General features: G+C 43.5%; 1 protein-coding gene across 1 annotated transcript in view; it reads left to right on the top strand.

The window, feature by feature from the left end:
• Window positions 1-14,852, top strand: part of mid2 (midline 2) — a 387,129-nt gene that overhangs the window by 4,873 nt on the left and 367,404 nt on the right. The window lies entirely within an intron of this gene.

The raw sequence follows: 14,852 nt of genomic DNA, 5'->3' as shown, positions 1-14,852 counted from the left end.
CCCGTAAACCAATGCAAGTAAATGGACTGAACTTCATAAAGCCCCTTTCTACAATAATGTTTAACTCGATGCCTTTTATTCACCCATTAAGACACACACGTATATATTTGGGAAACAAACAGGCATCAAAACAACACATATAACTTTTAATGTGATGGTTATAAATAGTGTGCGAATACCGGAATCAAGCTATCGGAAACTTTTTTTTTAAAATTCCGCTGCTACTATCGTAGGCTACTAACGATATCTACACATCAAGGCATGTTTTGGAGCTCAGCGGGGATCGTGTAGAATAATGTGCTGTGCTTACGCTGCTGAAGCCGTGCCGTGCCGTCTCCGCATCACTTTCATTAAATGCCGTGCTATAAAATGTCTCCAAAAACAATTTTTGCAATATACAGTGCTATATGGAAACAAATTCAATTAAACCATATTACAATGGGATTGCTCCATGTGATTGCTTCACAGTCTGACATGCTTCCAATCTCTTCTATTTTTGAGTGTGCCATCACCATCTGACAGCTGGTGGTGAAATTGGTTGGGTGGGCTATGAAATAAATTATAAATTTATTTACAAATTATAAATTGTTTGGAGACAGGTTTCACCGAGCGGCTATTATGCGTGAGACTTCATATTAGCCACAAAGTCAAAAAAATCTGTTCGTAAAATTACGTTATAATGACCAAATACAATGAAAAGTATTTTTCCAGGCTCACCTGTGAAAGGTAATCCCATGTGATCTCGTTTGGACAGTAAACCTGTTGGTACAGTTAAACGCAGCACATGAATGAGGCATCTTTATTCTCTGCTTTGACCCATCCAATATGGCGGCGAGGATGACGTATGATTCTACACGGAAGGCGGCGTCTATGTTTATATGTCTATGCCCGGCGTGAAGCACTCACAGTCATGTGGTTGTGACGTCATCGTAAACAAATCCGTTCTACTCATCCAGACGACTTCGCAACGGCGCCGTTGCCAGATCTTTCCACTCTGGAACCCGTTCTCAAAAGATTTCGTTTTGGGGCACCCAAAACGCCGGTGCCGTGTGGACGCCAGGCCGAAACGATAAACAATTTTATCAGATTCACCTGAATCCGTTGCCGTGTGGACAGGGCCTCAGTTAGGCTTTACACACTGGTGGTGAGTCAACCAAGCCTTCTCTCGCAACTTGTATAACGATCGGCTGCGAGCCGAGCTGGAGACGAGTATCGAGTGCAGAACAGTTGCGAATGTCAGCTGAAAATTGTTAGATTTGTCACCAAGCTCCGTTGAAAAAATAAAGTCTCTGGAGGGGTCGAAAAAGGAGTCAAATCTAATGACAAAGCCAGTAAGCTGACTATATGCAACCTTTGATGTAACAGAAATATACTAAAGGTACAGTAAGGGTATGCTTGAGTGTTCCAGCACAGCAACAAGGAAATGTACAGTTTAGTTCACGTTTTCTGAAAGTGTGTCTTGTTATATAAAGCGAGGGTTCTCAGTTTCTAACGATAAGTTGAGACAATCCATCCATCCATTATCTGTAGCCGCTTATCCTGTACAGGGTCGCAGGCAAGCTGGAGCCTATCCCAGCTGACTATAGGTGAGAGGCGGGGTACACCCTGGACAAGTCGCCAGGTCATCACAGGGCTGACACAGAGACAAACAACCATTCACACTCACATTCACACCTACAGTCAATTTAGAGTCACCAGTTAACCTAACCTGCATGTCTTTGGACTGTGGGGGAAACCGGAGCACCCGGAGGAAACCCACGCAGACACGGGGAGAACATGCAAACTCTACACAGAAAGGCCCTCGCTGGCTGCTGAGCTCGAACCCAGAACCTTCTTGCTGTGAGGCGACAGTTCTAACCACTACACCACCAACTTAAGATAATATTTAAAAAAAAAATCCACTGATAATAGTTAATCTTACGTATTAAAGATGATTGACAGCAGACGTCAAGGTCTTTTTATTTGTCATTTCAACTATATACAGTTGGTACAGTACACAATTAAAACGAAACTACGTTTCCCCAGGACCATGGTGCTACGTTAAACATCACAGGACTACATATAACAACATAAAGTGCAAGAGTGCAACGAGTGCAACACTGCACACAGTAACTGACACAATAGACAGACGGAAAATAAACGATACAAACAACATAAAGCGCAGACACAAGCAACATAAGGTGCAGAGTTTAGTATGCATATTGAGGTAGTATATGAAAGGAAATAAATAAATGTAAACTTTGTGTGACATTGTAAACATTGTTAGGCAATAGTGCATAACCAAGGAAACCAACAGATAAAGAGAGACAGTATTCCTCGAAAGGTTTCGAAAAATGGCCACCTGCTGATTACTATGTTAGAGAGCGAGAGACTGGTGAATTATTACAGGTAATGCTATGAGTTTTTTCAAAGTTTAAATATGGTCTCCATTGTGTATTATAATATATATATATTTTTTCACGGTCCGGTTTCGATCAAATCGTGCGCTCTGATTGGCTCGCGAGCGGTCCGGAATTCTACGATACTGACCCCGGTTACGGACCTTTGGCGACTCGCTTGTTCACAACAACAACAAGCATAGTAGCAACTTTTTGTCAACATTTATTTTCGCATTTCTCAGTATAATAGCATTAATTTTACAGCATGGACGGCGATAACGACAGTGTTCACAGCGAAAGTGAGTTTTACTACCCTGATGAAGACGAAATGAAAGAAAACATTTCAGGAGAAAGCCGAAAACCTGTAACTGTTGCTAACGCCGAGCAAATCCAGCAGTTTATTGAGGTGCAAAGGGCAGAAAATACAACAAAAAAGACGACCTACGACCTCAATGTCTTTGAGAAGTCCTGTCGAAACCTAAATGAAGGTCAAAAGGTACGGTAGAAGACATGCCTGGCGAAGAACTAAACAGGTTGCTGTGCAACTTTTTCATGTCCGCAACAAAGAAAAATGGCGATGTGTACAAGCCGTCCTCGCTCACGTCTTTCCAGAGAAGTATCCAGCGCTATCTGAATCAGGTTTGTTCTAAATGTGGTTTCCTTTGCGGGCGCTCTCATTTTCTGTTAGAATTTGGTAAAGAAAAAAATAAATATATTATTTACCAGCTTAAGGTCGGTCCGTATCGTGAAATACCGTGACCTCAGCCTTGAAAATACTGACCTCGGCCCAGAGGCCTCGGTCAGTATTTTCAAGACCTCGGTCACGGTATTTCACAATATGGACCTCCCAGCTGGTAAATTTTATATATGTGGTATGAGTATGGCTTACTTGAGTACTGCACGGCTCGAAATTCGCGGTGGTCCGGTCACCCGAGGTGACTTATGCCGCTTTTCCACTACAAACGCGGCTGAGTCGGGCTGAGCCGTGCCATGCTGAGTTGGGCTGAGTCGGGCTGAGTGGGGCTGTTGGAGTTGCATTTCGACTACAACCGCGCTGAACCGTGCTGGCTGGAAGTGGGTGGACACATTGGGTGGAGTTAGCGAAAGTGGGTGGACGTCAGGTGATGTCGTTAAGCAGCGCAAACAGTGATATCAGTGATCTTTTAAGCGGTAGTCTCACGACCCGGAGAGTAAACAATAAACATGGAGGACATGGAGTCGTTAGTGTTGCTGGTCTTGGTGCTGTGGCTTGTTGTCACCGACAACGCCAACAGATACTGGCAAGAGCGTATAGATGAGGCGAGGCGCATAAGGCTCCAGAAATTCTCGTAATTCGTAATTCTTCTTCTTCCGGGTTTGCGGTGTTTACAGATCCCAGCGCGCTCGCGGGGCGTGTGTGGGCATGTGAGGACACTCCTCCTCACCAATCAGTGCACAGGGGAGTGTCTGCTCACGCCCCCAACCTCACTCAGCTCGCTTTGGCTCGCTTCAGCCCCACTTCAAAATGGTGCGAGTTTTAGGGGCTAAGCAGGGCTGAAGCGAGCTGAGTCGTGCTGTTCTGAGGTAGTCGAAACGCGAGCCGTGTCGGGCTGAAGTGAGCTGAAGCGAGCTGAAGTGAGCTGAAAAAGGGTAGTGGAAAAGGGCCATTAATTTGTTATTTGGCGGGTAATTCCTGTCACTAGCCAGCCCGGCTGGCTAGTTGAAAATAAAAAATATATATGAAGCGAAGATTCAGACACACCGTCAACTAAAGCCGCCACATATTAAGCGCGTGCTGTGTCTGTGTTTATCAGCAGGACAGAAAATACCGAATTGCATCGTGTATGAGAATTCCGAATCGTATCGTGTACGAGTCAGGCTGTCGGTTTTTTCACTACTGCGCATGCATATAACGCATCTCGTTAAATATCGCGGTAATCACGTTATCAAATTCAATAGATGTGGCCACATTATCGCCCATTCAAACACGTGTTTTCGTTGTTGTTTACATCTACATCTGCCAAAGCTACGTTGCGATGTGGGATTTTCTGAAAGGTGTACAGAAACCACCAGAGACGGGGACAAAGCGACCTCGGTCTGAAGAGGAGAAACAACAAAGGACTTATAAGCAAACGTGGGAGCAGGGTAGGCCTTGGCTGCGATACGATTTTTATGGAATAATTAATTTTTTTCAAGTTGATTCCTAGTCAATATGAAGCTCCTAATGCTTTCTCTCTCAGAACGGCTGTTCACACGGCACATATTTGCATCGATGCTGCACCGATGTATTTTGTTGCAATATATCTTACACCGGTGTAAATTTTGTGGAGCGTTCACACGTCACAAACCTGCTTACTAGAGAGAAGCGTGTTAGCACCGGTGCAGCCCCACTGGCATTCACACGGCAGTTTTTGCGACCGTGCTATACGATAGTAATAATGCGGAAATGAAATATGCGCATGCGTGAAAATGTACTTCCTTTTCCCGGTTGTCATGGCATCACCAAGCACCGGGAAAACAACGTGGATGAAGACACCAGTGCTGCCAGATACTGCTGACGTTTTCCAGCCCAAAATATGTTCAAATCCGCCAAAATGCACTTAAAACCGTCCAATCTGGCAACACTGGAAGACACGCAGTTCTGTTGTTGATATTCGCCATTTTGGAAGCGCAAAATACCAGGATGCAAATTATGCAATGCCTGTATGTAATCAACTCTCCTCACGCGTAGCGAGTCTACCCCTGTAGCGTTCAGACGTCCCATTTTATATCGGTGCTGCCCCGCAAACTAGCATTTACTCCGGAGTAAATTTCTTAAACCACCTCCCGAGCAGGGTTAGATTTGCACCGGTTTAAGCAGCTTTCAGGGGCTACACCGGTATAACTTTGTACCGTGTGAACGCTCTACCGGGGCAGCCCCGGTGCTACACCGGAGTAAAAGTTGCCGTGTGAACACCCCTATAAATGGTTAAATACAGAAAGCATGTTGGACATATTTTGGGTGCTATGGTCATGATAGTAAGTAGATTTGTTTTCAATACTTATACACCAAGTTGCCAAGTTTTCCAATATATTATTATTTGTTGATATTATATTATGGTGCTCTGTGTTGTTCTCATTTATGTATTTAACAACAGTATCAAAATACTCGGGTCTTGAAATAAATGCACATTAGTCATGAACAATGGTAACTACTCTCTTTTGCGTTATTTTGACAGAAGTAAAATTCATACATGAACAAATTTTGGGTAGTTGATTTTCTGTTTGGCTAGTTACTTTGGAAGGTCACTAGTCCAGCTGGCTGGTGAAAAAATATATGAATTTCTAGTCTCGCTATGTCTTAACTGACATCTAATAATCATGCGTTGTTGTTTGTATGACCTGAGGTAATGTAAAAATGATTTTGTCATCATGATAGACAGTGTGGTTGGACATCCCCGAGTGTAATTTTGCTGGCTGTACTGTTTTTATGCTCCTTTACACTTCCAAACCCTAAGGCTTGTGTTATTTTCCAAACACAACATGAAAAACAATGCAGAATTGTTCAGATACGCTTAGAAAAGTGAGGCGTGAAAGTGTGCAGCTATCCACAAAGAGTTTCGGAGGCTGAAATGTAGGCTCCTTGTTTTTTAGACATATTTTTGTCATATCTCAGGGGACACACTGCTGCTTTGCACTTTTCAGAGGATATATTTTTGGTACCTCTAAAACTGTACATCTAGAGCTCCTTGTTAAGTTTTAGTGATATCACAAGCCTTGTATACAGTAAACATTACTCTTTCCCTTTAAGAACATTTAGGACGAGGCAGAATGACCAAAATATCATCTCATCTCATCATCTCTAGCCGCTTTATCCTGTTCTACAGGGTCGCAGGCAAGCTGGAGCCTATCCCAGCTGACTACGGGCGAAAGGCGGGGTACACCCTGGACAAGTCGCCAGGTCATCACAGGGCTGACACATAGACACAGACAACCATTCACACTCACATTCACACCTACGCTCAATTTAGAGTCACCAGTTAACCTAACCTGCATGTCTTTGGACTGTGGGGGAAACCGGAGCACCCGGAGGAAACCCACGCGGACACGGGGAGAACATGCAAACTCCGCACAGAAAGGCCCTCGCCGGCCACGGGGCTCGAACCCGGACCTTCTTGCTGTGAGGCGACAGCGCTAACCACTACACCACCGTGCCGCCCCAAAATATCATATCATATGATATTTTTCACATTATTAAAGGTATTTGGGTGTTTGACAGTGTTTTAATTTCCAAACTCACTTTCATGAAAAGAGTACACCTTCAGGACATCAATATTTTCTGAGGCTTTGGGCATGGTGTCATTCACCGAGGCCTGCCGTTTCAAATATTTATTGTCGAATGGCTTTGCAGTAACATTTCCTAATTTATGAGCTGCATTTCTGCGTTTGATGAATCATGGAGCCATAATTAAGGCTGAGGTACTGGAGGCCATGGGGAACATGCAGGATTAAACAGAATGGTAATGCAGGAATATGATAAAAGTCATATCACAATTGCAATATGTTGAAAGTATTGCATCAAGCCTTTTTAATCAGATTTATTATTTCCTGTTTAGGGCAAGATTCTGTCGATTGTATGTTGTCACATCTAACACCAGCTGGCTGCCACTGCCAAGTGAAATAAAATGACAGCCTACGCAGGGTTTTGACTGCAATTCAACCACTATGGTTTAAAATGTGACTTTCCTTCCATGTCAGTTTTCCTTGGCTTTTTATATTGAACCATTGCGTGGGTGTTTTTTTTTTCCATAATCCCATAGATGCTTATTTGCATCTGACTGGTGTTTGAATAGTTGGGATAGTTGGCCTAACTAGTGTGAATCTGTTGCACACTTTCCCTGTGTCTGAAATCACTCACTACTCACTATACAGTGAGTTCGCCATTTTGTAGTGCTGTCCGAATGTATAGTGAGAATTATTACACCCTATATAGTGCACTCAAAGTATCCCACAATGCACCGTGAAAAGTAGTGTACAGTACAACCAATGGTCACTAACCAAGCAATATATATATACACACCATCATGCATTGCGGTCATGCTGAAAGAAAACAAAAAGTATGTTGGGGTGAATGGACGGAGGAAGAAACACATTATAAACGGACTTTCAAGTACAATTAAAAATCTCATCTCATCTCATTATCTCTAGCCGCTTTATCCTGTTCTACAGGGTCGCAGGCAAGCTGGAGCCTATCCCAGCTGACTATGGGCGAAAGGCGGGGTACACCCTGGACAATCCGCCAGGTCATCACAGGGCTGACACATAGACACAGACAACCATTCACACTCACATTCACACCTACGGTCAATTTAGAGTCACCAGTTAACCTAACCTGCATGTCTTTGGACTGTGGGGGAAACCGGAGCACCCGGAGGAAACCCACGCAGACACGGGGAGAACATGCAAACTCTGCACAGAAAGGCCCTCGCCGGCCACGGGGCTCGAACCCGGACCTTCTTGCTGTGAGGCGACAGCGCTAACCACTACACCACCGTGCCACCCTATATTACAGAATATGCAATAAAATATTTCAACTTGTTTTGCCATTGTTTGATTACTGATTGATAGAAATAAAGTTATAACACTCATATGTGTTTGGTGTTTATTTCATCATGATGAACAGTAAAACAACTCGGTATAACTACTAGTATCTGCTATTAAACATGTTAAACAGTCAGAAAACATCATGTCATCATGGTCAAGTGTAACTGATCAAATCAGAATTAAAAATCAGTCCAAAAAGCCGCTTCGTTCGTTCTAGCCTACGTGACAGTGGCGCCTCGTGTGAATAATCATATCATCATGTAGCGCCATCTCGCGAATGGAAGCGTCAACTACCGCAACGAACCAAAGTCAAGGACAAACGAAAGAGAAGATGGGAAAAATAAAGTTTTCGTTCTGTTTCTGTTAGGAATCACAACAACTTAATTTTTCTTGGTAAAATAGACATTCAAACACAGTTGTCCGACGGACAACTAGTGATAATTTTATTGTTGCCCGAGTATGAGAATGACTTGCCCATGTCCGTCGGTACATGCTTAATTTCGACCCCTGCTTTGGACTGTGGGGGAAACCGGAGCACCCAGAGGAAACCCACGCGGACACGGGGAGAACATGCAAACTCCGCACAGAAAGGCCTTCGCTGGCCACAGGGCTCAAACCCGGACCTTCTTGCTGTGAGGCGACAGCGCTAATCACTACACCACAATTAAAAATACTAAGCGAATAGAAAATAAGCTAAAATAGAACAAGACAGATAAACTACAAGTATAAAAGTGATGTTGCAGAGCGAGGAATTAATCAAAAGCCTCAAATTTGATTTAATAAAAGGCAGCAGCAAAGAAGAAAGTATTCAGCCTTGATTTAAAAGAACTGAAAGATGCAGCAGACACAAAGTACTTTGTATTGATTAATGTGGGAAATACACTCGGTATAATATATATATGTTATTTACCAGCTGGAAGGTCCGTATCGTGAAATACCGTGATCGAGACAAAAGTACTGAGCGAGGTCCTCTGGGCCGAAGTCAGTATTCAAGGCCAAGGTCACGGTATTTCACCATATGGACCGACCTTAAGCTGGTAAATAATATATATATTTTTTCTTTACCAAATTCTAACAGAAAACGAGAGCGCCCGAAAGGGAAAACCGAGCCGAGCTGCCATTCTGAATCCTCATTCACGGCTGTAATGCAAATGGCTTCCTCCTCGGTATACAAGTGCACTTCCATGGCAGGAAAAAAAAACTACATTTTGCCGCCTATGTAGTCCCCTATTTATACAAAATTGAGTCATTCAGGATTCAGCCATGTTTTTGCTCGGCGTTAGCAACAGTTACAGGTTTTTAGCTTTCTCCGGAAATGTTTTCTTTTATTTCTTCTTCCTCAGGGTAGTGAAACTTGCTTTCGCTGTGAACACCGTTGTTATTGCTATCCATGCTGTAAAATTAATGCTATTCTCCTGAGAAATGGGAAAATAAATGTTGACAGAAAATGCTACTATGTTTGTTGTTGTTGTGAACGAGCGAGTCGCCAGAGGTCTGCAACCGGGGTCCGTATTGTAAGATACAGACCCGCTCGCCAGCCAATCAGAGCGTGGGATTTGATGACTGCGAAAAAAACAAGTATTTATTATTTTGAAAACCCACCAGCCGACTGACCTGGCACGTTTTAATTGTGCGACAATAATGACATAAATAACAGCACAATGGAGTAGTGTCCGAAAGTGTTTTTTTTTTTTTACCAATGAGCTCACTATATAGTCCTCTATGTAGTAATTCCCTAAATAGTGAGTCGGGAGTAGTGAACGAGTGAGTGATTTCGGACACAGGGTTTGTTTATAAATGTAGATTACGCAGACCAAAAGAACATAAACGTATACCACTCCAACCAGATTACGCACTGCGCGTACAGCCCTGTGTGCTAGGTGTTTCTCCTTGGTGGCTATGTTTGTGGCCTTCTGTTATACCCTTTGTTTGCTGATGAAGGTACTGTTTGAATTTTAATGAGCAGGACAGCTTAGATGACGCTCCATGCCCGAGATGTCAGGTATCTGTCAGCAACCCGTCAAAGGCCTCAAATAATTCATTCAGCACTGGAAGAGGAAACCTCCTAAAACAGCATGGTCTTCTCAGTGTTTGTTCAGGTGTGCTCCTGATTATGCTGGCTTTTCTCAACTTCCTGTCAGGTTTTCGCATTACATTACATTCATGGCATTTAGCAGACGCTGTTATCCAGAGGAATGTACAAGACACCTAGAGCATCCTGGGGAGCAGCTGGGGGTTAGGGGCCTTGCTCAAGGGCACTTCAGCCATCCCTGCTGGTTCAGGGAGCCAAACTGGCAACCTTTTGGTCCCAAAGCTGCTTCTCTGGATATATTTAACGCTGGAGGTGAGCGTTAAAGTGCCATTCCACCATTGGATGTATTCTTTGGCATAAAATACAATATATTTTATGACAACATGACTAGACAGAGAAATCTTTTAGCTTCAAAATGATATATCAAACATAATTTTTTGACAACGACAAGTATATTAATTTTGCAACCAAAGTCACCTACCCTTTTAATTTCCGCGTGGTAGTGAAACGTGATGTCATCGGCAGGTTCCCCTTCTTGTGTACCACGTGTCGGTCTATTTTTAGACCAGGAAACCCCCAAAGTGAGAGAGTCATTTCTCCTCGTATATGGGGGCCAAAAAAATTGCGAAAAATTTTGAGTTAATCTTTCAGTTAGCTAGATTTATTGGTATTAGCTAGATTTATTGGTATTATTTTTATCGCGTCCTATCCGCCATTGCCGATAATATGTGCCATGTCACACGTCACGTGGTACACAAGAAGGGGAACCTGCCGATGACATCACGTGCGGAAATTAAAAGGGTAGGTGATTTTGGTCGCAAAATTAATATACGTGTCGTTGTCAAAAAATTATGTTTGATATATCATTTTGAAGCTAAAAGATTTCTCTATCTAGTGATACCATTTATATATGTTGTCAAAATATATTGTATTTTATGCCAAAGAATACATCCAATGGTGGAATGGCACTTTAAGGTAAAACTATCACATCACTCAAATACTTAAAGACGTTTTCACGATACGCATTATGGTAACAAAACAAAGCCAGCAGTGTAACATCTGTACAGGAATGGGAAAGCAAAAGGACAGATAAATATACAGATTTTATCATCAACTCAGCTACCAGTTGGCTGTTGTCATAGAAACACTGGCGACCTGAGTGACATAATTTTTAGCAATAATAATAATAATATCAACTACCCGTGTAAGCACACGTCCATGTTTTTACACTATGTGCATTTTTAATGGTAAAATATTGCTCTTTATGCCTCTTGGTGTACACAAAGTCAGAAAGTTGTTTTTTAATATTTGAAATTGCAGCAGGTAATTTTCCATATCTGGCCCTTAAGGCGATGGGACTACTATTCTTATCGCAGTGATGGCAGCTTCATACTGGCTGCAGAAAAGCTGTAGGTGATATCTGTAGAGAACGCAGAGGGGTGTCTTCCACCCACAGTTCCAGTGTCAAGAATCCAGGACGGGAAGAGGCTCGAGTCCGTTCATGCTTTTGGCTTCTTGTCAAAGGTTTGATATCCGATTAGCAGGTTGCGATCTCATGTAGGGTGAAATGTTTTATGTGAGCGCAGCCCTGGGGCTGATTGATTACCAGTGTTTGTATCTGACATCACTGTAATTTATTTTACTCTGCCAAGGGGCCAAGAAGAAAGGGCTGTCATGCTGAATTTTTTTTTAATTTTTTATCGTGCTCTCTTTGTGCGTACTTAATGTCTAAGGTTGAAGATTGAAGTCTCTGGGATTTCCATCACTACAGAGGCGAAATATTCGCATGATTTCCCAGTTGAGTGTGACTTAGTAATAGAATCATTTGAAATGTTTTGCTGTTAAAACCCTAATGATTTCTGTATTAGCCCAGGTACTCCATCTTCTGCCTTTATTCCAGTCAACTGTTCCTTGCATGTTAGTTTGCATTGTTTTAACCTGACGCATTCAGCAGTGAATGACTCATGCCCCTTTTCCACCAAAGCAGTTCCAGGGCTGGTTCGGGGCCAGTGCTTAGTTTGGAACCGGGTTTTCTGTTTCCACCGACAAAGAACTGGCTCTGGGGCCAGAAAAACCGGTTCCAGGCTAGCACCAACTCTCTGCTGGGCCAGAGGAAAGAACCGTTTACGTCAGCGGGGGGGCGGAGTTGTTAAGACCAACAACAAGACCGCCATTTTTAAGTGACGAGAAGTCATCCATTATTATTATTGTTGTTGCTGCTGCTGCTTCTTCCGTGTTGTTTTTGCTTCGATATTCGCGCCAAGGTTTATGCAAACGTAGCGACGTAACTGACGTATACAACGACGTAACTGACGTATACAGCGACGTAATGACGCATACAGCGACGTAATGACGTGGCTTCCCTTAGCACCGCGAGCTATGGAAAAGCAAACTGGTTCTCAGCTGGCTCGCAAGTTGAACTAGTTGTGAACCAGCACCAGCACCGAACCAGCCCTGGAACTGATTTGGTGGAAAAGGGGTATCAGTGGAGACCAGAAAGGATCCAGAGTCCAGAATACAAAGCAGCTATGCAAAGCAGTTGCTCTGAGGTAAAGCAGAGACTCTGCTTGAGCCGAGTGTACAGATGGGGAGGTGAGAGAGTTGGGCAGAGTAAAGATTAAAGCGCTGCTGCATCAATGTCTTTAAAGTGCTCGTCTTATGAAAATGACATCACCCCTGGAAATTACGCCTTATAAAACTAGACATTTTTAATACTTTACTCTCTAAATTGTATTTTAATACGAGACCAGGAACATGTTCTATTTAGCCGGGAATGTTTGGCTCTTTGAGTCCGACATTACACAAATGCGTTCCTGGTAAGTTATTATGAATTCAAAGGAAATGACGTCATACACGTAACACTTGAAAGTTCGCGGCATTTCTGGCTTCGTCTGCTTTACAAAATGTAGCACATTTTTAACGATTTTTACATTTTTTTTTTTTTAATTCCAAAACAAAATTAAAACCAAAGCATGCCTCCTAAGAGGTGTGTCGTTCAAGGCTGTTCAAGTGTAGCCAATTAAAAAAAGCGGAATTTCGATCCATTATAGCCCAAAGTCAGCAGGACACTTACGGAATGAATGGGTTCGATTTGTACGGACAAAGAGGGGTCACTTCAAGCCGACGGGACGGTTTGGTGTCCACTCCATACGTTTTGAAAAAGATAAATTTGTGAAACAGATTCACATAGAAGGATTTGAGCGACATCTGGTAGGCGGAGTAGTTCCTACAATCTGGAAACAAAAGTCAGAAGCGCCCTCCCTCCCAATGAGCTCACCACTGCACAGTAAGCGTCAAGCTTGTGTTTAGCCTGTCGCTTGAATTTATTAGTTGTCCTCTTTTATCCTTTTAAACAAGAAAAGAAATGAGCGCCGTAAACGACTCACACCTGCACGGGATTAAGGAGCAATCAGCACGCCTATATAAAGACTGAGCCCATGTTTACATTAGACCGTATCAGCGGATCATCAGATTAACGTTTTTAAAACGATTAGCGTGCACACAGCAACGCCAATACACGATTTGCGTGCACACAGCAACACCAATACACGGATACGCTCGGCTCCGCAGGCATCCTGCGCTCCAAATCACTCCGCCCTGAACAGCGAGTGCCCTCTGGAGGGTGCGCACTCCGGCCCTGCGCAGCTCACAGAGCGCGCGAGTGAAGTGCACAAGCAGTGTTTTCAGGACTGAGCCGCTGTGTGTGTGATCCCAGCGCATATCACTTATCACTTGCAAGTGGAAGGATGGCAAGCCTAAAGACAATCATAACTACACAATGGGCAGTATTTGCATCAGTATTTGCAGTATTTTCATACTTTTATACTCTTTAATGAAAGGTGATACAAGGCGGAAGTCGGCGCCGTTTTTCAGCAGTCGCGTCACATGACCAACGCCAGCGAATCAGGAAGGTGGATGTCACAGTGACGTTGTCCAATGAGACGCCAGCTAGAGCTCAGCACAGCGTATCCGCGTATTCTGAATGTTTACACAGCACCGGACCAGACACGATCTGGATTGAATACGTGGACGCTGGCGGATTCCCGTTTCCTAGCGTTTCCAGGCGGTTTAATGTAAATGGACAGTGCATCCGCGAAGAAAACGAGACAGATACGGTCTAATGTAAACGTAGCCTGAAAGCACACTTATGCTGTGTTCACACTTATACCGGTACGAAAGTGGTATAACTGTATCGATACAAAGTACACCGGTACAGTTTAGTGCATCTGTCCACACTAGCGAGAAATGTTTGCGGTTTTCTTTCACGGAAGTTGAAATGTGCGTGCGCGAAATGTTTCCGTGGTTACCGAGTAACTTCCTTCCGAGAATATGGCGGATGAAACAACGTGTGTGTGCTTTTTGTTGTCAATGTATAGTCTGAATTTCTGGTGGTCATTTATTCAGTCGAATCGTATAGAACGCGCGAGGCAGTTGAGAAAGAAACAAAGAAAACAAATCTCCCTTTCTCCCCCCTCACTTTCTCCCTCTTCCCTTCTCTTCCCCTCCCTTTCTCCCTCTTTCCTTCTCTTCCACTCCCTTTCTCTCCCTTTTCCCCTCTTCCTCCTTTCTTCCTCCCTCTTTTCCCCTCCCTCCCTCTCTCTCCCTTTCTCCCCCCTTTCTTTGCTCCATGTAGCTCCACGGTCGTTTTGAGCCATTTTGACGTTTTATTTACAGCTAGAGAGGACGTGCGTATTGTATTGTATGAATAACCCGGAAGAAGTAGGAATGGTTCATTGCGCGTGTGCATTATATTTGTATCGATACAGAGCCGCTTCATCTGTCCACACTACAGCGAAGCGCTACAGTACCGATACTGTACCGGTACGAAACCCATGCATTTGTGGGTTTCGTACCGATACAGTTATACCGCTACAGTACCG

This window comes from Neoarius graeffei, chromosome 8 (genome assembly GCF_027579695.1).
Source record: "Neoarius graeffei isolate fNeoGra1 chromosome 8, fNeoGra1.pri, whole genome shotgun sequence".
Classification (NCBI taxonomy): domain Eukaryota; kingdom Metazoa; phylum Chordata; class Actinopteri; order Siluriformes; family Ariidae; genus Neoarius; species Neoarius graeffei.
Note: the sequence above shows the minus strand (reverse complement) of the source record. Positions and strands in the feature narration are given on the sequence as shown.